The 23,713-nt window shown below is 42.0% G+C and overlaps 1 protein-coding gene and 1 long non-coding RNA gene across 2 annotated transcripts in view; both read right to left on the bottom strand.

Moving 5' to 3' along the window:
• Positions 1-13,934, bottom strand: part of sema6e (sema domain, transmembrane domain (TM), and cytoplasmic domain, (semaphorin) 6E) — a 110,871-nt gene extending 96,937 nt beyond the window's left edge. Inside the window, exon 1 of the mRNA XM_062423349.1 lies at positions 13,838-13,934. The gene's annotated coding sequence lies outside the window, so the exon portion shown is untranslated. The remainder of the gene's footprint in view (positions 1-13,837) is intronic.
• Positions 13,935-13,991: 57 nt separating this feature from the next.
• Positions 13,992-23,713, bottom strand: part of LOC133984141 (uncharacterized) — an 81,843-nt gene continuing 72,121 nt past the window's right edge. The window contains exon 3 of the long non-coding RNA XR_009925397.1: positions 13,992-14,050. This is a non-coding gene — a long non-coding RNA (uncharacterized LOC133984141). The remainder of the gene's footprint in view (positions 14,051-23,713) is intronic.

Below are 23,713 nucleotides of genomic sequence, written 5' to 3'. Positions count from 1 at the left end.
CATGTTGAAAGCAGAGTAGAAAAAAATGGCAGTCCACTGGTGAAGCTTTTTATTTCCCAACTATAAAATGTCCAATTCAACATAATTGTCACAATTTATAGAAAAAAGGGATTGTTTGTTTATAGCATACATTAGCATAAAAATAATAATTTGACACTATTGTTATTCTAAAGATATCAGTACTGGTATATATTAATAATATTAGCTATATTACTAACTGTTGCTATGGACAACTATATTAACATAGTGGAAAGCTTTCTGTTCAGATGTGCTCTGTAGTGTTTATTTTACATCATCAAAATGCAACAAAGCCGAATCATTTGTTAGATTGAACTGTTTTCTTTCAAGCTTATAAAATGATCATTCTCACGTTGCCTCGCATTAGTATGAGCCCCACAGTGGAACTTTTTCAGGGTATAGTAAATACTGTTTATTTAGATAATATATCTAGACTAGTGTAGCTCTGCACCTTGAGTAGTTTCAGTTGGGTAAACACACATTAATACACAAAGTAAACAAAGTATTTCATGTTAAGGGCTAATACAGCCTGTGTTTACTTAAAAGTCAGTTAGTGAGAGACAACCAGCAGGGGGCAGCAGATGGATCCTTTTTGATAGGATTAGTGAACGTTATTGGAAAACTGGAGTGGCAACTTAAAACAGTCTGCAGTAATTGTAATCTAAATATTAATCTGACTGATTTAATACAAAATATAACATTTAGATGATAGTGTTTTGACGTAACATTGCTCCAACTTCACATATGACAACTGTTCAGGTTGTTGAAACATTAGACATGCTGCATACAACATGCTCAAAGACATTTAAGGTTGTATTTACACTGGAAAAGTTGACTAAAGTTGTTGTGGTTCTTGTTCGGCTGTGAATGGAGCATCGAGGGAAAAAGAAAAGGGTTTAAAGATTGGCTGGCTGTGAATTATGTTCTATAGAGGCAGTTAAATTTAAAGCAACACATCTCCTGAGTTGCCAAAGTAAATGACTGTTAGATGGACCGTCCGAAAAGAGACCTAGATGTTATCTGACAGACGTAATCCAATTTCATTTCCTGGGCGCCATCAGGAGGCAGCAGTCCCTGTTGTCCATTGTTATTCTGCAAACGTGGCACCTTTAGCCTCTCAGCAGCACTGAAGTGTTGCTAAGTCAATGTTGGCTGCCTGTGTTCCTGCGTGCATCTAATGCGTCTGGGTTGTGTGTTGAAGCACGGCCCAGATCTCAAGTTTAGATAATGTTGCCTTTCCAGCACTTAAGAAGGATAAGCTCTTACCTCTGTCTAAATCCCCAACAGTCATTAGAGGCGGCGGGGCCTGCTTAGAAGTCCATCTAATTAGGGCTCAAATCATCCTTCCCTTTCTTACAACTTTAAGATCCTTGTAAAGGAGCCATTGTATCTGGGATGTCAGTATTTCTACCTTGACTTCTACTTCTACTACTGAAGTGAACACTAGTCTTTACCACAGCTTGAGATAGTGATTTAGGATTATATAAAAAAAGTAGATATGTTCACATAAAAGAACTTTGCTTTCATGGATCAACATTTCCCTCTGAATCATATGAATAACACGCTGCTTAATATGCATTGCCAGGTGTCTAATCATTTGACAATCCAGGTTTCCTCGACAGATTTTTCTTTTAAGTTTCTCAAATCAAGAGTCCTTGTGCAAAAGCTCCATGACACCCCACAAATAAATAAAAAATAAAAAAATCAACATTTCATAGCGGAAGATCAAAGTGGTCTCTGTTGTATCTGTCTAACGACTGCCGTCATCATTCCCGAGCCGAAGTGTTCCACTCATCTTCATTTTAGGGTTTTTAGAGACGAGAGATGAGTGACGCAGACACAAAGGGAATAAAGGAAGTTGAGAATAGAGTGATACACACTGGGGAGGGCCTGAAAAAAAAAAAAGATAGATAGACAGGAAGAAATAAGAGAGAAGTGGAAAACAAAAGCTCTCCTTTTGCCAGCGGACCTACCGCCGAACCTTGATTCTATTCCGCACCTCCTCCTCCTCCTCCTCCTCCTCTACTCGCTCTTCATCTTTCCAATAGGTTTGACCAAGCAGCTATAATAATAGGAAAGCGAGGGGACAAACGGGGCCATCTATAATGGGGCTAGATACTGGCGTGAGCATGCTGTTGAGCCTGGGTGGTGGTGTCATTAAGTGTGAGTGCGTGATAAATGCACTCTGCTTGTCGGATTTGAGATTCTCATTAGTCTGTGTTCAGGAGGAGACCTGGGGCCATTACTCTTGTGGCTGCCTTGACAAGAGGCTGAATGTGTCTGCGTATAAGAGCCACAGTGAGTGTGTGCTTATATATTATAGGATGCTTGCATACACGGGAGGCATTTTGGACCCTCCGAACAGCCATGTTTTCAGCTCTCGTGCAACAGCTGGTTGTATTGATTACATGACGTTGCATTTAAAATTACATGTAACAGTCATGACTCATATATGTTGTGTTTGTGACTGGGAAATTTCCATTAATAATTTCCAATAATATCAGAATGTTTTTGTTAATTGAGTAGTATTATAGTATTTAACCCTCCTGTCGTTCCCTCGGGTCAAATTGACCCCGTCTATTTTGACTGTTCCTTCTTTCCTTCCTTCCATCTGTCCTTCCTCCCTCCTTCTGTCTTTCCTCCCTTCCTTCTGTCCTTCCTTCCTCCATCCCCTTTTCTTCCCTCCTTCTTTCCTTCCTTCCTTCTTTGCTTCCTTCCTCCCTACCTCCCTCCTTCTCTCTTCCCCCCCCCTGCCTTCCCCCTTCCTTCTTTCCTTCCTTCCTCCCTCCCTCCTACCTTCCTTCCTTCCTTCTTTCCTCTGTTCTTATTTCCCTCCTTTCCTCCCTTCCTTCTTTACTTTCCTCCCTCCCTTCCTCCCTCCTTTCCTTCCTTCTTCCTTCTTCCCCCCTCCTTTTCTTCCTTCTTCCTCCCTTCCTTCTTTCCTTTCCTTCTTTCTACCTCCCTCCTTTCCTTCCTTCTTCCTCCCTCCTTTCCTTCCTTCTTCCTCCCTTCCTTCCAGGACAACAGGAGGGTTAAATAAGTATGTGTAAGCTCAGTGTTCTCCAGTTGAATTGGACACCCAAGCAATTCCTGTCTCTAAGGCATTATGACGACAAATGAGAATATAAAAAAAACAAACCATGCAGCAGTAAATGTTTCATCGTGTTAGCGCGTCTCCTTAGTGATGAAATGTTGCCTTATCACTGCTCTCTTTTGTTAAATTCAGGAATAGCTGCTGTTTACATTAATGCAAACACTATACATGAGCATTGCATTCGTACTTATCGATTCAGACAGCAGCACAAGTAAGATCGTCACTTTCAGGAGGCGATAAGAAGAAACCATTTTTCTTAATGAATCCAGACTTCTCATATATTTGCATACTGTTCCCTATCAGAGAGAACTGTAGCTGCATCTTTATTACTTACAATTCAATAAGCCAACTCTTTTCAAGCTGTGCTTTTTAAGACTATACCCAACAACAAACCACTCTGCTAGGTCACAGTAATCATACCTCTTACTTTATTCCCTCCTAGCAACCTGAAATGACACCCACACCACAACAATCCTTTCAGCCTCCCTGCCAAGTCCTTATGCAGTTAGCCATTATTTATGTACAGCTTTTCCGGCGAACTGTGGCTGCCGCTGCCAAGAGGTTTGTGACACAAAGTCTCTACAGGAAGAAACAAGGAAACATGCTGTGCAACAGAAGCACTGTGTGAAAATGTATATTAAAGCTGTCTGGGTCTCTGACACCATGGAACTTTAAATGTGTGATAGCAGTATGAACCCAGGAAAAACATATTCCCTCGTCCAAAGCGCTGTGTGACAATGTGTCATGTCAGATTTGAAAGACTGTTCCTTTCAGCTGCAGCAGTGATGAAGGAGGAGGTAGCCCACGTGTCTGCCTGCCTTCCTGCGTCGGTGGCGGTTACAGTCGTCTGGACGTCTGGTCCAATCAATACTCAGAGACAAGCATCTGCCCGGGTCTCCTGTTACAGTACCTCTGTCCTCGTGGCCTTCTCAGTCTACTCTGCAGACAGTAAAGTGCTGTTGGCTCATATCAGCGGTGGAGCTTATCACAGAACAACACAGGAAACGTGATGCCACATAGGGCGGCCACTGACACTTTAATTTGTCACTGGTGATAGGGTTTGTCAAACTATTCCTGGAGTTCATCAGCCACCTGGCCTTATTTGCTCACTCCTTAGATGACTTTTCAGCCCTCTTGAGAAATACTCTGCCAGAATGACCTTGATGCTCAATCGCTGCATATTTTTCATTATGTCTAAGCCTCTGCGGAGCGGATGCCATGTTTTTCAATTCAATACCATGTGGTGGTTACTGATGAAGCCGTATGAGAGCTATAAAAAAAATAAATAACCCCTCTTTTTCAATAATGGTCTCGTCTCCGAAAAGACCAGCGATGGTATCATTTAAAGGTGTAAAATTTAGAAAGATGAAAGAACGCAACCTCAGAAGCCAAAAACGGAGAAGAGGATACGAGGTTTCAGGTAATTCTACAAAGACTGAGACAGAAACATAAACAGAAAATGGAGAAAAGAGGCAGACAGGCGGAACTCTTCCTGGTGTTTAACCCTCCTGTTGTCCTCGAGTCAAAGAAGGAAAGGAGGAAGGAAGGAAGGGAAGGAAGGAGGGAGGGAGGAAAGGAAGGAAAGACGGAGGAAAGAAGGAAGGAAGGAAGGTAGGAGGGAGGGAGGAAAGAAGGAACGAGGGAGGGAGGGCGAAAGGAAAAGAGGAAGGGAGGAAGGAAGGAAAGAAGGACAGATGAAAGAAGGAAGGGACTAAGGTAGGGGGAGGAAAGAAAGAGAGAAGGAGGGAGGGAAGAAAGAAGGAAGGGGAGGAAGGAAAGAAGCAAGGAAGGAAGGAGAAAAGGAAAAGAGGAAGGGAGGTAGGAACGAAAGAAGGACAGAGGAAAGAGGGAAGGGAGGAAGATAGGGGGAGGAAAGAAAGAGAGAAGGAGGGAGGGAAGAAAGAAGGAAGAGAGGAAGGAGGAAAGAAGGGGGATGGAGGAAGGAAAGAAGGAAGGGAAGGAAGGAGAGAGGAAGGGAGGAATGAAGGAACAGTCAAAACAGACGGGGTCAATTTGACCCGGTAGGACGACACGAAGGTTAAAGGAATCTTACGACTGTAACATTTCAGAGACATTTGCACAAAGTGATTCAAGCAAAACAAAAAAAACAAGTGCTGTACCAAAAGGAACTATGATTGGGTTGCAAGGTATTATACATTAATATTATTTGTGAAGCTTTAACACATACAGTATTTACACTATGATTCGTTTTTTTGGTCATTTAAGACATATGAGTGGTCATGATGTATTTATAAATATCTCTAATGAGAGTTTGAATGTCTTGAAATGCCTTTTAAGGGCAACACAGACACACACACACACACACACCACACACACACACACACACACTAACATTTGAAGCAAAATCAATGTATATTTCCAGCTACTCTGTTCTTTAAAGGTTATTTGCACAACATTATGTCTGAATCATGCAAACATAAGTACAATCTGTATACTGTTTATACTCACCGTCGACGTGTATAAAAGAAAATTGGCGTTTAATATCGTCGGTCAAGCTTCTATAAGCCGAATTTACTCAAAATAAAGACAATACAAGTCGTCTGTGTTGAATCGGTGCCCTGAATCTGAAACCAGAGATTTTAATGCAGCAATGAGAAGCACTCCGCCTGGACTCTGTGTGTGTGTGAGGAACAACATTTGCAATTTCTCGGTTTAATGTTTGCTTATTTAAAGTGTTTGACAATGTATCATATATCACAGCACACACACACACACACACACACACACGCAACACCCATAAACACTTTACTCTCTACAATGTACACTGTTAAACTGTGCGGAGGTCTTTGGTGCCCTGAATTTTTAAACTTTGTGGCTTGTGTGTGCTGGCCGCCATCCAACATATAAACAAATGTGTGTGTGTGTGTGTGTTTTTTTATACAGAGGGATTTCAACAGAAAAAGAAAATACTGTAACATTTACAGAAACACTGAGGCACAATAACAGACGCCTAACTTCTCCAAACTGGCTCTGGCATATTTAAAACTAAAGTAAGAGCACAGAACTAGTACCATCTTGCTCATTTCTTACCTATGTCTGAGTGTTTTAAGTACACTCAGACTCTTACAAATTAATCTCACTCTATGATAAAGTGACGATAACATGAAGAACAACTTAAATGCCAGTTAAATTAAACCATCAAGCAGCTTTTAACAGTCGTGTTATTATGACTTTATCACAATTAAAGAAAAAAACTCAAACTGGTGCTATTCACAAATGAGGCATTCCTCCATAAGAACAATGAGCCAGATTCCCCTTTAATCTGTGTGATTTCATTTCCTTGCTTCTGCCTCAGTAATTTGGAACTGCAGATGTCTTCTCTCTCTATGCTTAAGCCCCTCCGGCCATATGCCACTGCCGCCCTGACCGTGACACACACACACACTTTTTTTAATCAGTCTTCTCAATGACGGAGCACATTCTGTCATTTAAGCACAGAAGCTTTGAGGCTTGCCGGAGCCTCTCGTCTCCAAGTCTTTTGGCCGCTTATCGCTGCGTGGCTTTAAGATGGGCTACACATCTACTGCCGCCTTGGAAAAAAGAAAAACAAACAATATAATAATAATACTTAAAAAAAATTCATTTCATAACTGTGTGGGCTCTTTGATGTATTTGAGCTGGTTGGTTCCAGATACTGTCCGCAGTGTAATTTCCTCACTGTTAGGACCAATAAAAAGGACTCAAAGCCTAAAGACTATCATTCAACAAAATTGTCGCCTTCAGTTGTACTTAATTTGTTTTGGACAAACTCTGTTGTAGACAAAGATAACACAGTGTAAAGCAAGACTAAACTAAAAAAAATCAGTTTAGACTACAGTAGAAAAAGTGGGAATTTTAGTGTTATAAATGATCTAAAGCCACCAATCTAAAGGTAATCAGTGAAAGGAAGAATAACCATCTAAGTCCACACTAGAGTCTACCTGTTTTGGCACAAAAAAGTAAAAAAAAAAGAGGAAAAAATCCCACACACACGTGCAGGGAGACGATGTCAAGCTGAGAAGTGCAAACAGCCGAAAGCTAAAAAACACTGATCCGTTTCCACCTCGAGCAGATAGTTTGGATCCCGGCCATGTGTCCAAATGGATCCATTATAATGTACGCAGGAGTTATCTGAAGGGTGAAACTGACAGAACTTTAATAGGCAAATATATGAACTGTATTATAATTAATTGGAGTTTGCCCTCAAAGTAAACATTATTCAATAGCGTACAATATTACCATAAATTAAGCTTAATTCCAACCGATTCTAAAATAAGATTCACTATCTTCTGACCTTAACGTGTTGTTTAAGACAAATATGCATTAAACTGTTGACCCTTTGCTCATTTGAATTGTAATTATAAACAGCCTTGAGTCAGCTTTGGAGGGCTTGCTGACTTTCACCTCAACTTCCAGTGATCCCCGCCACCCCCGCCACCCCCCACCCCTCATTATCCAAATTCGCTAAACGTTTCAGAACTGTGCACAGGGATGGAGAATCGCCTGGGGAAGACAGATTTAACCCTCCTGTTGTCCTCGAGTCAAGGAAGGAAGGGAGAAAGGATGGAAGAGAGGAAGGAAGTATGGAAGGCAGGAAGAAGGAAGGAACGGAGGGAGGAAGGAAGGAAGGAAGGAAGGGAGGAAGAAGGAAGGAAAGGAGGGAGGAAGGAAGGAAGGAAGGAAGGAGGAAGGAAGGGAGGAAGAAGGAAGGGAGGAAGAAGGAAGGAAGGAAGGAAGGGAGGAAGAAGGAAAGGAGGGAGGAAGGAAGGAAGGAAGGGAGGAAGGAAGGAGGAAGGAAGGAAGGAAGGGAGGAAGAAGGAAGGAAGGAATGAAGTATGGAAGGGAGGAAGAAGGAAGGAAAGGAGGGAGGAAGGAAGGAAAGAAGGACAGAGGAAAGAAGGAAGGGAGGAAGAAGGAAGGAAGGAGGAAGGAAGGAAGGGAGGGAGGATGGAAGAGAGGAAGGAAGTATGGAAGGGAGGAAGAAGGAAGGAAAGGAGGGAGGAAGGAAGGAAGGAATGAAGTATGGAAGGGAGGAAGAAGGAAGGAAAGGAGGGAGGAAGGAAGGAAAGAAGGAAGGGAGGAACAAGGAAGGAAGGAGGAAGGAAGGAAGGAAGGGAGGGAGAAAGGAAAAGAGGAAGGGAGGAAGGAAGGAAAGAAGGACAGAGGAAAGAAGTAAGGGAGGAAGGTAAGGGGAAGGAAAGAAAGAGAGAAGGAGGGAGGGAAGAACGACAGACGGAAGGAAGGAAGGAAGGAAGGGAGGAAAGAAGGAACAGTCAAAACAGACGGGGTCAATTTGACCCGGGAGGACGACACAAAGGTTAAGGTTAAAAAGTAGAAAGCACACACACATCCACAGCAGCTGAATCTTGTTCCTGACACAGATGTTTTAGGCTGAGTGGCGTTGCAGGAGGGCTGCAGCCATGTTTGCTGACATTGTAGGAGCGGTTCGGCTGTCTTTTAGTGGGGATTTCTTTCCCATTACGGGGCCAGATGATTTATTTAAACGCCGCTGCGGATTTGTTTTCGCACTCTGTGTTCTGGGAGCTTTTTGTTTCTCTGAGTATGGCAAATGTGAACACTTGTCCTGGTTATGATGGAGAAAAAGGCCGGCAGATTTGTTTGCGCTGACAGTGAAAGAGCTGTTATCACAAACGGAGGGGCTGTTTTTCTCCTCGCAGCTTGCCGTCTCTGCTCCAGCGCAAAGACGACACGCAAATGCATTTATGTGTGTGTCCTTGTAACAATCTGGCTGCCGTCCAGCATCTCCGAGTGTCTGATAGCGTGTGGACATCTCGTAAAACGTTGCATGCCGTGGTGAGGTTCCTGCATTTTTTTTTTTGCCACGCAGGCCAGTTTAACGAGCAGACAGAAAAAGGTTGCATCACTTCAGCTTTTTCCCACGTGAGGATAATTAGCCGCTGATAAACATGAAAGTCAGCAAAAAAGTTTGTTTGAAGTCCAAATGTTAGTCTGAAAGGCATGTTTCAGAGGGAAGTCGATTTGGTTCTCTGTGTAGTTTTAAAGCTCATCAGATCGCTGCTGAATATCAGCTCAAATGAGGATCAATAACAAAATGACTCTCTTCATTGCTTGAGGGGTAAATCCTGGAAAGGGGGTCAAACCATCTGAGAACTTTGCTCTAATGTTTTCCCAGTTTTTTGTTTTTTTCTCTCTCTCCATGCACCTTTTATGTTTACTTTGGCGCCCCTGAGGTGAAGACAGAGCATCACAACTCCCACTCAGATGCTTATTAGAAAGGCAGGGAATACATCACATCTGCTGATCGATATCTCCTGCTTAGGGCTCGAAGGTTCACTGAATATTAAGCAAGCGTGGGAAAGTTATCCTGTCACGTTCCAGGTGGGGAAGAGCTAAAGCCGGCAATTATTTCATCCTTCCGCCCACAGAACTAACGCAGGGTTTTTAATGGGAAGAGACTCTAATCAATTAAAAACCTCCCTTCTTCATTTAAACACCTGTATTTTTTATCCTTAAGTCAATTTGGAGCCATAATTGACTAGTTGATTGGATTTTTACTTTGAAATTTGGTGATGCTCACTTATGAGTATCATTTGTTGTTAGCATGGCTCAGTATTTAAAACATAGACTGATGTAGCAACCCAATACTTAATTGCACACATAGGTTTAATGCATGTAGATTGTAGTCTGTCGCTTTCCACAGGAGGGTTTGCACATGCACAGCTATGTTTAGCACTGTGAAATGAGTTAAAACAACATCAGGAGCTGCATTGATATTCATATTCCTTCAGGTATGAATTAGATATGAAATACAGTCCAGAAAAGTCCAGCTTGACTATCAAATCCATGAGTTTGAAGGCTCACTTGTACAGAGTAATCTACCAGGAATGTGCACTTGAATGAATGAACTTGATTGGCTGATGCAGCACTTTGTCAGATGATGATGATGCCTTGCAGATTGAGCTAAAGTTGAGCCAGCAACCGGCAATAAAGCAAAGTCACATTCATGAGCTGCTTACTGCAAAGGGTCAAAAGATTCAACATCAGCAAGTGAAGCTTTTTTTTGGTTTGTTGCCCTTTAAGAAAGTTTGTTTCTTCACTTTTTATTCAAAGTCAGCTTTATTAGCCAAACATCTTCACACACACACACACACAGGTGAATCTCAATGTTCCTTCACACCTTTAAAAGACCAACAAACGGAGATACACACATGAACATTCAGCCAAAGCAAACACAACAGAGACAAACAAAGCTAAGTAAACACTGAATTATCACTACTGTGCAAACACGGATACGACTGTGCAAATTTTTCACATTCAGTGAACTGTTCACTGTTGAAGTTTCACATGACTTGAGCTAAAACTGGCATATATTTAAAAAAACAAAAAAAACAAAACAAACAAACAGCATAACACAGCTGGGCAGGAAACAATTGGGGAACATTTTCACATCCCTGGAACACAGCCTAATGAGCAACGCCAGTCCCTATCAGGCAGACTATGATCTTACCAGAAGTCATGTTACAAAAAAAAAAAAAAAAAAAGAAATACTCATGGGGATTTCAGTCAAGCTGCAGTGAAATCTCATGGGTAAACATTGTTAAGAGAGCAGCTCTGTAAATAGAACCGCCTGCTGACATGTGCAGTACGTCAGTGATGGCATGCGTGTCTATAGTAGGCTGTGTGTTATGGCTGCTGAATCCCACCAGCCTACCATTAGTCTGAGCTCTGTCTCTCTGTCGAAATCCCTCAGCATCCCTTCACCTCTTCGAGCGGAGCCGAGAGCAGTGAGCCCCTGACAGTCTGCGAGCGCCTCTGCTGCACACATCATTGATACTAATGGGGACGGAAGGCTTGTGTAGGGTGGCGTGTGTGTCAGAGTTCACTGGTGTCCTGTCTGTGTGTGTGTGTGTGTGTGTGTTTGCATGTATGGGGTAACCGAAATCAGGATTACACAAGTGGAGCATGTGTGTGGTTGCTCTGCAGCACCGAGATCAATTCATGTCTCTGCAGCAAATGGCATGACAACCAGTCTCCTCCCCGTCACCATCTGCCTCCTCTGTGCCAATTTGTCACAGCACATCCAAGTGTGGCCATGCCCTCATTTAACATTGAGCAGGAGCACTACTCAGGGAAGAACAGGAGGAGGAAGAAGAGGAAAAGAAGGAGAAAATAAGGGCACTGACAAAGACTGCAGCCCTCAGGGCAAACAGTGAGAGAGGTCAACTGGAGTTTATCGGAGGGCAAAGACGAGAAATATACACAGGAGGCTTCACGGTGACTCAGCTGGCTCAGGTGCAAACCACATATCTGCAAAACCCGGGGTTCAAATGTGGACCAGGACCTTCGTCACATGTCTCCTGTCACTGCCAATCTTTCCAGCGTGAGCTTTTGTAAAAAAAAAAAAAAAAAAAGGCATAAAAGCCAAAGACGATTTAAAAATCTGTCATTAAAAAAATGGAGACAGCTGCGTACTCAGTGTGGCTCTGCTTTGAAGGATGTTTTTTTTTTTAATTGGGTAGCTAAAGAGACAGGTTGCTAAAACTAGCTTCCTGAAGAGAGGTGATGGGGTGTAGAACAGTGTGTTATAATAAACTGGAAAATAATAGAAAAGATTAGCGAGATATGAATTAAACTAAACCAGAGTGTCCCTCAGTCATTATGCAGGATTCAGAGTTCAGCTCATTTTCTTGGAAATTTGTGCAAACTTTCAGATGCTTTAGTTTTTGTACATAAAGATTGTCCTTGTCTTATTGTTCTGTAAAGTATGTGGGCCATGAACACATAACTATACATCCAAACTATGCACAAAAACTATGCTGACACAGTGCTTGCATTGTCTAGTGAGTGGGTGACAAGATATGAAAGTTATGCCACTCACAGTCTCTTCCTGCCTCCGCCTCCCTCGCTCACAGTTTGTTTTTCGGAGTGATAATACCTCTATTCAACTCGGCGGTCTGATCATGTTTCACGCCCGTGCACCGGCATTGACTGCCGTTCTGTCCCATTTCACCCCTCGTTGATACGGCTTTGTGTCATCGATAATGACAGGCGGTTAAAATGGCCGTCCACGTCGGGAGGCCCCCGATGCCACCCGCGATGTCAGCTCGACACCGACACCTATACGCTCAACCGTCACGCTAAACTACCGTGTGTTGTTTCCCCTTCGCTGTCAGCTGAGTGCGATGCAAAAGTGGTGGGCTTCTATTCACTTTGAGTGACGCTCGGTGCTCCACAATGGCCCCCCGTGCCGCATGTATACACGTGTAGCCAAAAGAGGGATCACAGCACAATGGGGGTGCTTTGAAAAGAGGGGCATGAATAAAGAGATGGTCCAGTGTGAGCCTTCGTACTGTCGAAAACGCTACAAATAAGAGCTGCTAGGGGACAAAGCTCCTGCTAGCCTCGCAAAAATACAATGTGTTTGTGTTACATAAAGCATTCAACCTGTTTATTTGTCTACCTGGGCGTGTGTGTGTGTGTGTGTGTGTGTGTGTGGCAGAGCTCTGATTGAAAGCTCTCCAGAGTGTTTTCTGCCACTTTGGAAGAACACTTGAAAATGTACTGGCTTATACAATCTGGTATGGGTGTAATAGTGGAAGGCCATTAACTGCCAGACAGTTTTCTCTCCATTACTGTGGCGAATCTGAGTCTTGCAGGGTGTGAACTTTGAAATTATAGTACAGCAAACAGGTCATTATTTCCTATATTCATCTTAATGACCCACAGTATTGTGTGGAACTGGTACAATTTGGTGTATAAATGTGTGTAAAATATGAGCAGACACTGAGGAGGAATGTCAGACAGAAGACTACATCAATACTAAAAGCATTGGTCAAGATACTGAAATCACAGATACACTAAAATGGCACGAAATAACTCTGTATTAATAACTTTGTGGTGTCATGAAAAGCATAAAATTGGAATATAAAGAAGCTGACTTTTACAAATGTCTGAGTCTGTGCAGTGTAATGCAGGCAAATTGCCAGCAATGGGAAATAAAACATGTTGAAATGGAGTAAAAGAGATCCAGTGTTCATTAAACATGATATTATGCTATTATGCTTCTTAGAGGTCTTGAAAATCAATTATTATTTGAGAGGTTTCTGTATATATGTGTTTGTATGTCTGCGCTCTTCTCGATGGTTTCAAGTGGGCAGAGCTGTGTTGAAAAAAAAAAAAAAGAAAAGGTGACGCCACATAAAGTATTTCCATGCACTGAATCAATGATAGTTGTTAGTTTGCTTGCTGACGATGGCGAGAAACTGACACTGTCAATCAAATCTTACCAAACATACTTTGATGGTTGGTTATTCGATCACAAATATATTATTATTATTATTATTATTATTATTATTATATATTATAGAGAAATACGTAGAAATGAAATTGGGTTTTCAGGCTTTTACCCAGCTCTGTTTTCTTGTGTGTGTGTGTGTGTGTGTGTGTGTGTGCGTGTGTGTGTGTGTGTGTGTGTGTGTGTGTGTGTGTGTGTGTGTGTGTGTGTGTTGTTTTTTTGTTCAGGGTATATAGGAAAAATTCCTGTAGCAAGCTTGCATTGATCGTCACTGTAATGCAAAAAAAATACCAGAAGCAGTCTGTATATAGTATTTTAAGATAGTGTATTGATTCCTGATTGAGAAGTGGAGTGTTATTCGGAGGAGGTCAACGCTACAGAACAGCCACAGCTGGTAGCATTTAAAGTGCATCTGCAAAGAAGGAAACTGGAGTAAAAACAGCACTTACAGTCAGGGGTTTTGCCTCGTGCAGTGATCCACAGTTCCTCCTAACTTCTCTTACGCAATGACCTCAGCTGGAGGGGTTGATGATGAAGAGGAGGAAGATGAAGAGGAGGAGGAGGAGGGGGGGGGTTGAAGATGGGATGGGGTGGTTGGTGGGGCAGCAGGGGTGAAAACCCCCCCTTTGAGCTTCTCCTTCTCAGAACCTTCAGCAAACTTCCTGTGAGAGCAAAAAACACACAAAACAAAAACAATGAGTGGAGGACAACACGAGGGGGACAGCTGCTCCGCAAACACGCGGCTGAGAAGAACCTAAGGCGGTTTGTCTCTTCTGCTTAAACGGGGCCACTGACCTACAGAGACCCCCCCCCCCATTCCCCTATCGAGAGGGGCTGCATGTCCTCTTAGTGTAATCTCCTCAGTCACTCTGCTGTCATAACATCACAGCTAACACAAGCAGAGACGCCATAAATAGATCCAGATGTGCTGCGTTACAGTTGCAACGTGGCGCGATGGGAAAAGAGCCAAAAGAGCTTTATGGATCAAACTTTACATTTTAATGTTACTTATCAAAACTATGACAATACCTTTTTTATGTTTGAATACATCAGTGCTTTGTTTAATGTGACTTTTCTACGACTAAAAACATCAGGTTTACTTTTGCAGAAATATAAACAAAAGTTATATACTGTTATTTTTATAGTGTGAATACTGACGGCAAGCAAAGAGTTCATGATTATTCAGTCCTCAAGTGAAAACCTCCACCCACTATCTCTCTGCATATATACACACACACACCAGGTGTCAGCTATTTTACTGTAAAACAAATACAGCATGTAGTTTAAGAAGCCCACGCTTATGCTAAACTTGGGTTTTTTTTTGTTTTTTTTTTTACCCAAAACCTGTTTTCATAACCGACAATATGGAATAAATATTGTGCCGAGTAAGTAAAGTAACGAACCTGCTACAAAGCAAAAAAAAAAAGAAAGAGCACGAAAACCAGTGTGGGAGAAAAGTCTTTACTTAATTTCGGATACATGTTGATTCATTTACAGCTGCCTTGCCCCCCGCCCCTTCCCCCATGTCATCAGTTTTTATCTCAAAGGCTTCATCATTTTCTCTGGCTCTCTCTCTCTCTCTCTCTCTCTCTCTCTCTCTCTCTCTCTCTCTCTCTCTCTCTCTCTCTCTCTCTCTCTCTCTCTCTCTCTCTCTCTCTCTCTCTCTCTCTCTCTCTCTCTCTCTCTCTCTCTCTCTCTCTCTCTCTCTCTCTCTCTCTCTCTCTCTCTCTCTCTCTCTCTCTCTCTCTCTCTCTCTCTCTCTCTCTCTCTCTCTCTCTCTCTCTCTCTCTCTCTCTCTCTCTCTCTCTCTCATTCTCATTCTCATATTTTTGGACTTTTCAGGACTTAAAAACTTTCTTCATTCACCTGAAGTTTTTTCTCCCCTCTCAAGAGACTCATTCATGTGGCACAGCCGAGGGGTTTAAAACCGGCGCTGCTCTGTCGTTAGCACACCTCACAGACTGCACTGTCATTCTTTACTCTGCCTTCCCCGGAGAAAAAAAAAAACTCCCACCATCACACTGAAGAGAATTCATGACAGATGAACTTCCTGTAAATCTGTTCACTACCCCCAGAAACACACCGGTTGTCTCTGACGACCAGTGCTGACTAATGGTGACTGCCCCACAAAGATTACTGCCCGTTAAATGGATACAGACTTTTCCACCTACACACATATACCTTCACCCCACTGGCATCCTAATGAAAAAGGAGGGGGGGGGTTGAGGTTGTGACCGCAGAGTGATGCCTCACATCCTTAGCCATGGATAAAGCATATCCAGCTCACTGACTCACTCACACAGCACAGCAGAGGAGCTGAATTGCTTTCCCAATCCCCCCCCCCCTGAAAGGAGCAGCTGACTGCAGCTGCCGTGAGCTCAACACCAGCGCCGACTCCCCTCGTGGCTTCATGAAGCCACCGAAGGTCTGTAAATACTTAACGACCCCAGCCTTCTGCAAATTAAGCAGAGCGGTGTGAGAGCGCTGGCGCAGTGGCGCACGGTGACTGAACCTGTGTGGTGTAAAAAGCAGGGAGCTGGAGTCAGAATGCAGGGCTGGTTTGTGGAAAGGTTATGGTTGTTATGTCAAATGACACCCTGGGTCTTAGTCATGGGAAATGGCCCGGTGGAGTAAATGAGAGTGATGTCACCTCTGTAATTTTTTTTAAAAGACCACTAAGCTCCATTACACGCAACCTCTGACCACTGACTTCCACCTCCTCACACAGAAATCACATGATTGCCTGCACGTCACAAGGTTACTACAAATGCTTTTTTTTTTTTTTTTTAATCCACCACAACAAATAAAAACCAACATAAAATGTCTTAGTGAGCCACCATGAACCTCCAGATCCTTTTCTGCATTCTTGGCATCTTCTACAAGTCTTTGGAAACTGGAATTACTTTTGGAAACATCATTTTTCCAAACGATATGATTCATTTGGTGTTTTGATGTTGCTCCAATATTGTATGTGATTTATTGAGCAGCGATATGGTGAATGTGGAGGCCTTAGCATTATGTATCACAACAATTGGATGATAATCAAACTAATTATCAAGCCCTCATGCTCTATATGGACAAATATGTTTTTGTTGAATTTCTTTTTCAGGTGTTTCCTTTAATTTGTCCCCTGTCTGTACCACATGTACAAAAATCACATTTCAAATACTCAAAGTAATATAATGTAAAACAGGTAATTGAAGTGAAGGTCTATTTAAAACGGTACGATATCATCATAATATCACAATTAGATTGCACTGAAAGCTAATACGCAATAATATTGAATTACTGCCAAGCCAGTAATCACCAAAGTCTTGACAGCATGTCCTCAAAAACAACATGTAAACTGGAAAACAACATGATTAACAGCCGTTGGCCCAGAGGTTGGATAAATTAGGGTTTAGATGATTCAGTTACGGAGCACACAGGACGGCTCTCTCTGCTCATAGCTAACCCTAACCCTTCCACATCCAACACACAGGCAGGTTTTGTTGTTTTGTTGTCTTTTTTCCCCCTTCAGCCTGCACAGAGTAGGCTGCAGTATCGATCTTAGCGAATGAGATCAGCTGCCGGGGTTCTTATGAAGCCCCTGTAACTTCAGCTGCAAGGGCTATTAGACTTGGGCGCTCATATAAACGCATGGGAGATGAAGTATAATGTTGCCGTGATTGTTTCACTGCCACAGTGTGATCGTTGTGCCCCCGTCGTTAGCGGCATCTTATAATTTTTAATCTCATTTTCTAGAAATAGTCCCGCGGAGAGGCCCCCTTATCCTGCCATAATGGTTTTGAGGTGAGCCCCATTAACCAAATGAGCTTTTCGGAGCACAACGTTCCCATTAACACCGCTCATACAATCCCTCATCACCTTCCAAACGTGCACCATTGGACTTCCCTGTAGACCCAATGCTCCACTGAGTCAAACGTCGCTTTCGGTGCACGCAACAATCCTAAACCTCCCCTGAGCTCATTTGGTTTATTCCTTTACCAGAATTACCCTAAAGCCCCCTAAACAGATTTTTCCCTACACAGGCTGACACTCTATATTCCCATCTCCTCTCCCATTTCGGTATCTCCCAGTAGGCTTTGCAGTGCTCACTGGCTTGTGGTAGTGATCAATGGCCCCTGGCTGCGGGCATCAGGGGGGGCCCAGGGCTCCAGGAATGGAGGTATTAATAATGTAAGGTCCAAGCCTGCCATATCTTCCATTAGCGCAGAATAGGCGGGAGGCCCAACGGCTGATTGATTACTAATTAGATTAATTGCTGTCTTTTAGAAAAGGAGGAGAATGTAATAGACTGGAGGTCTGACAAGTACGAGGACAGAGCGACTTTATCTGCTGAGGTTGTTTAAAAAAAAAAAAGTAAAAAAAGGGACTCTTCAGATTAGGAATGCATGTTCCTCCTCTGAGATGAGTGTACAATTCAGTGAAGAATAGCCGGAGTCTGTGTAATGAACAAAAAACAAGAATGCAATCAAAGTCTAACCGACTACCTATTACTTTAAAAATGTCTAATAAATTGCTCAATTCTCTGCAGGCTTTCCTCCACAATGCACCTGCGTACGCCAAAAGGAAAAACAGCCCATCTGCACTGACCACGCTGCTAACTGAAGAAGACACTGCTGTTATTTGCTTTTCTCATCTGAGACGATTTCCCCCTCCCGTTTTCCCATATTCGTGTCTTGTTAGCTATCACTATGTGGAAAACATGACATGATAAGGCCCCTCGCTACTCTCCGGTTTTCGTGTAATGTGTGTAATGATGTCGGTGTTACAGAGCGCAGCCGTTTGCTAAAGGGTGCAAGAGGTTTGTGTAGATGGAGTTCCACTTAATCTGCCTGCTGTCCTTTGGAGATAAAACTAATAAAAACACACATCAAAGCCGCGCCACACACACATTCACATATATTTGAGTCTGAGGGGGCGAAGACGAACTTGTAAAAAGGTAGAGCTGCTAAATAATTCTGCACATGATGTGTTTATCTTTAAACACAAAATGTTGTTTAAGACACTAATTATCATTCTCATCCACTTTAGACTGAAATTTGTTTGGCTGTATTTTAGATTTTGATTAAGAATCAATTACTGGCCACTTAGTGTCGTTGTATAACCTCCAACATGATAAATGTGATGCATTTTAGTTTGAGGACGTACTTATTGCTAAATTGATCAGGAATAAACTTGTCCGAGTCTGTGGGAAGCACTTCGATTATTCTTCATTTCAATGAACGCTTTAAGTGTCTCGCTGTCAAAAAGTTTTTAGAGGAAACAGATTCCAAATACCAAAATTATTAGAAAAACACTCGGCGAGTTTCTCCGTCAATATTGGAATGAAAAACCAAATCAAACAACATTGATGCTATATTTATTTCTGTCAAAATCACATCTTAATTCCCAACAAGTGGCGAAGCAGGCATGCATATGAGTTTCTGAGTAGGAGACTAATTGGCACATCGGTATGGCCACACTCATTACACACACCCACACTCAACATAAATAGCCTCACACTTCTGAGGGGATAATGCCTTCCAAATGGGGAGCTGCATTATTTGTCTCAGCCTGCCTCTGCACCAGCAAACCATGGAGAGTTGTATCCTCCTCTGCTGGCTCCTGCCAACCTCGGAGGAGAAGAGTCTCAGCATGCATTCGTATATTTAGTGCAATAACTGTGCTGTTTTTGACACACGACAAAAATCCGTGAAGCCTGTAGAAGACATGCAATTGGGCTAAATTGCTAAATTACAAGGGGAAAAAAAAACCTATTACTGAAAGCCGCAGTGCAGTCTGTCATCCACATACAGCTCACAATGCTTACGTAGTCATGTCATCTGTACACTGGACAGCCACTGATGCACTTCACCATATAAGGCCTGCTTTTTTTTCGGTCCTCTTCTCTCATGTGATGAATCATAAGTAAACTATTCTTCAAAATTGAGATGAGTCTGAGTATGTTTTCATGTCACAAATGAGTTCTTGAGGAGTTTTCAGGATAAACATTTCCAGGGATGAAAAATGAAGCCAGTGCCAAAAAGCTGCAGTTCCTCACATGGCCACTTGAGGTTGGCTCCAAAAGTGAGTCAATCCCCATAGACTCCCATGTTAAAATGTACAGAGGGAATAAATATTACAGCCTGGTACAAAACAGTTTTGATCTCTAATTCATGAAAACTTTATAGAGGGTTAATCTTTCTCTAAATGTATACACTTTGAGTGACACCTGGAAGCTGTTACCATGGCGACACGGTTGGTTAGACAACGTTAACCATGACGTAACCCAAGATTTATATAGTAGAGCTGCAGCCGTGTGTTTTCAGTACATTTTGTTTTAATGGTTTTAAGCCTGTTTATCGCTAGTGTAAATTAACATTAGGATTATTACAGTTAACCATAAACTGTACATCCACCATGCTAACCAAGCTAGCAGCTAGCATTAGAGTCAGCCCCGCACTCTCATCCAAATTAAGTCACTCCTGGCTCCAAAAAAACCCAGATGGCAACAGTCAAAGTGCAAACTCAACGCTTCGAAATGGGAGTCCACAAACTGATGGGTGACATCATTTCACAGTCGATGTATTAGACTCATTAATTATTCAGCTCTGAGAGGTCTGAGTCAGTCCCTCATATCTAACAAAGTTCATCTCTGCTAGACTCCACACTGCTGTGGCAGCAAATGTCTAAAGATGGAGCTTTTGTTGCACGCCATCGCTGGAATCTGTTGGCACATCATCCCAAAGGACAATACAGCCAACACACGCATCCAGTATTCAGAAACTGTCAAGTCTTGCAGTTGACCTTTATAAGCCTTTAGGATTGTGATTGGAAATACAAAAAAGGTTGTGAAGGAAAATAAAACTGCATCAAACGTCAAGGAGTTGAGCCAAAATCCTGACAAAAAAAAAGTGTTGATACTTTTAAAAGACGGCAGGTATGACTGACCAGCATGAATACTGACATCCATCTCAGCTGTCAGTGGGTTAGTACTGCGGATTTGGCAACTGGCCCAAATGTCTGGTTTTTTCTATTTTCTGACACAAGTCCACAAGCTAGAAAAATACTTATCCTACCACAAGGTTTGCCTGTGACATATAACAATCTCAATTGGCACCATGCTAGCTCTTACTCATCAATTGTGTAATCAATAATAACATTCGCATGTCTTTCTGCCTTCTGTTCTGTGTTTTTTCTCTCCCTCTCCACCACACACACACACACACACACACACACACACACACACACACACACACACACACACACACACACACACACACACACACACACACACACACACACACACACACACACACACACACACACACACACACACACACACACACACACACACACACACACACACACACACACACACACACACACACACACACACACACACACACACACACACACACACACACACACACACCTCCTCTCAGCCCCTGTGGCTCTCTGCAGTGACGACACGCTGTGCTAATTGAAAGCGACCCTGACTCGTCCTTTTTCCACACCGCTCTGTCTGATGCCCCGTTGTTTTTCCCTCCGCCGGCGGTTGACAACTGGCCTTTCGGGCTGCGGTGCTCTGCGGTGTGAACTCTGGCCTCGCTGTGTCGGGCCTCTCTCCGCTCTTCCTCGACAAAACGCAAGACCGGGTCCAAAGTCACACAGTGTGGGAAGAAAATCGCAGACTTGCACCTTTTTTTTTTTTCTTTCTGCAGTGTGGGTTTCCAAACTGTTCTGGAGAGACGATCGTTCCAAAATAAATGGAAAACGTCCTCAAGAGGTTAAAAAACTTTTTCTCTTGGCTGCTTCATGCATTCATAACTGCTGCATAATACAGTAATGTTTACACAATAAAGAGGGCTGTACGATTTGAAATTCAATGAAGATGCAAACAACTTTCTGAGCCGTCTTACCTTGAACATGCGCCGAAAAACTCTGAAGGACAAAAAGCACAAACTCTAACTTAATAGATGAGCTACAGCTGCAGCACAAACAACAGGATTAGATTATCCTCATGCTTAATTCCTTTATCAAAAAGCAGCGATATATTCAACTGAAACAAAACGCTTGTACCTGCAGTGTTTCAGTAGAGGTAGGCCTGCTCTTATCTGACTGAATAAGACGGGGGCCCGTAATGTAATAGCCTAGCAGTCCCACTCATAAATCACCTGAAGAGGCTGTATGCCACATGCACTGACACTCCCAGTCTGCCAACCTGTGTCTTTATTAAAGAGCACATTATACTGAAAAGAGATTTTTTTCCCCCCCCTCACACAGTCGTCCATATTTATGCAAACATAAGAATACAAATACTTTCCTCTGCAGGTACAAATTCATTTCTGTGAGCTGAGAGTGTATGCATGTGTGTGTGTGTGTGTGTGTGTGTATGTGTGCGTGTGTGTGTGTGTGTGAGTGAGACACAGACATTGTTTTTACATCTTGTCACCCTCTTCACAATTACAGCAATTGTCTCCCTCCCACTGTGAGTGACGCATCAATTTGGATGTATGAATGTCTATTCATATCTGATTTGCCTTAGTAAATCTCTCAATGTTATTGGCCAAATAGTGTTTACAATAGAGTGTGTGTGTGTGTGTGTGTGTGTGTGTGTGTGTGTGTGTGTGTGTGTGTGTGTATGTGTGTGTATTCTGCTTTGTTGATGAGTTGTTTTTTTTTGTTTTTGTTTTTTTCTGTTTTTATTCATCCTTCCAGTAAAACTTTGACAGCTAAATTGGAAAATGTCAAAAGTAAACATCGTGTGAGCTGACAAAAGAAATAGCGCTGAGGCGAGATGCGGCATCAGTATTGGCCCCACATCATGACAGCGATGAAACATTCAGCCCGCCAATTTGTTCAAATCAAGACTTTTTGGTGCTCAGTTGGTTTCACACGAGGTAAATTTCTCTGAACTTTAAAAAAAAAAAAAAAAAAAGTGCTTTTTTTGAAGATCTGCCGTCTGATTAGCATCACTGTGCTCTACCTATAATTATAAGCTTTATTTAAACAGGGAGAGCCATTGAAGACACCCTGATTACAGTACACACAAAAACAACAAGCAGACAAAAGTTACAATATACAGTACACAACGTCTGAGACCATTTTCCCATGGGAAAGTGGTCTCAGACTTTTTGGACCGTTTCCCTTTTTTCCAATATTATGTTTCCCCAGACAAACACTTACAGCCACATTTAGAGGGCTTAGACACAGAGGTAACAACAGAGACAGATAAACAACGTCTCACAAAAAGCACTTATCAAGACAAGTATCAACATATTTCATTTTTTAAAGCCATATTTCAGAAAACATTAAAATGTCAGGGGTCAGTTTGTTTCGCCCCAAAACTTTAATACAGTCCAGTTTGGATACAATACTTAAAGCTCGTTCATGTGAAAAACTCTCAAGCCTGTCATGCAAAAAGTTTCAAATTCTAAAAAATCAAACATCTTGAGTTTCCTCACTCCTAATAAGCTGAGAACATGGTGACGGGTTATGACCCTTTTGACTTCCTTCTGTGGTGAATCATGATCACATTACTTAAAATCAACACTCCTGTAATGAGTCCGGTGATAGTTTTCAGTTCAGCTGGCCGATCACTCGTTACTACGGAGATGTTAAAAAATGGAGAGTGATGTTGATGGGCTCGGTTACACCAGAAAGGAATATGATTGTTTATGGGTCAATGACGTATACGGATTTACAACAACTACAATTTTAGAATAATAAAAACAAGCATATCTAATGCAGTAGTTCAAACATTCAGAGTGTTGTGTACCTGAAAACTCATATTATACATTTGAAAGTGATTTTAGTGGGTTTTTTAAAGATTAATTGGCACTGGCCTTAAAAAAAGTCATGTGGTGCGACCATGATTCATCTTGAAATATATTTATATAAATAAAAGATCATCATTTACAAAAAAAATGCAAATACTTTGTTTCCAAACATTTTATATTACTGAAAACTTGTAAAAAAAAAAAAGATGTGAAGCGTGTTAAGTAAATTAATTTATTTCAAGATGAATCATGGTCGCACCACATGACTTTTTTTAAGGCCAGTGCCAATTAATCTTGTAAAACCCACTAAAATCACTTAATTTCAAATTTATAATATGAATTTTCAGGTATACAAAATTCTGAATGTATGTTTATTATTCTAAAATTGAGTTGTTGTACATCCTTATACGTCATTGACCCTTATGTGTAAATTCAGCAACATCACATAAATGATATTATGGTAAAAACAATAACAGCATATATTTGGACTAACCCATCCGGCGCTCTGTGTGTGTGTGTGTGTGTGTCCTGTTATGTGTCTTTGAAGCCTTCTGACTT

The sequence above is a fragment of the Scomber scombrus genome, chromosome 7 (assembly GCF_963691925.1).
Source record: "Scomber scombrus chromosome 7, fScoSco1.1, whole genome shotgun sequence".
NCBI classification, from domain to species: domain Eukaryota; kingdom Metazoa; phylum Chordata; class Actinopteri; order Scombriformes; family Scombridae; genus Scomber; species Scomber scombrus.
The sequence above is the reverse complement of the archived record's forward strand: the minus strand, read 5'-3'. Positions and strand labels throughout refer to the sequence as shown.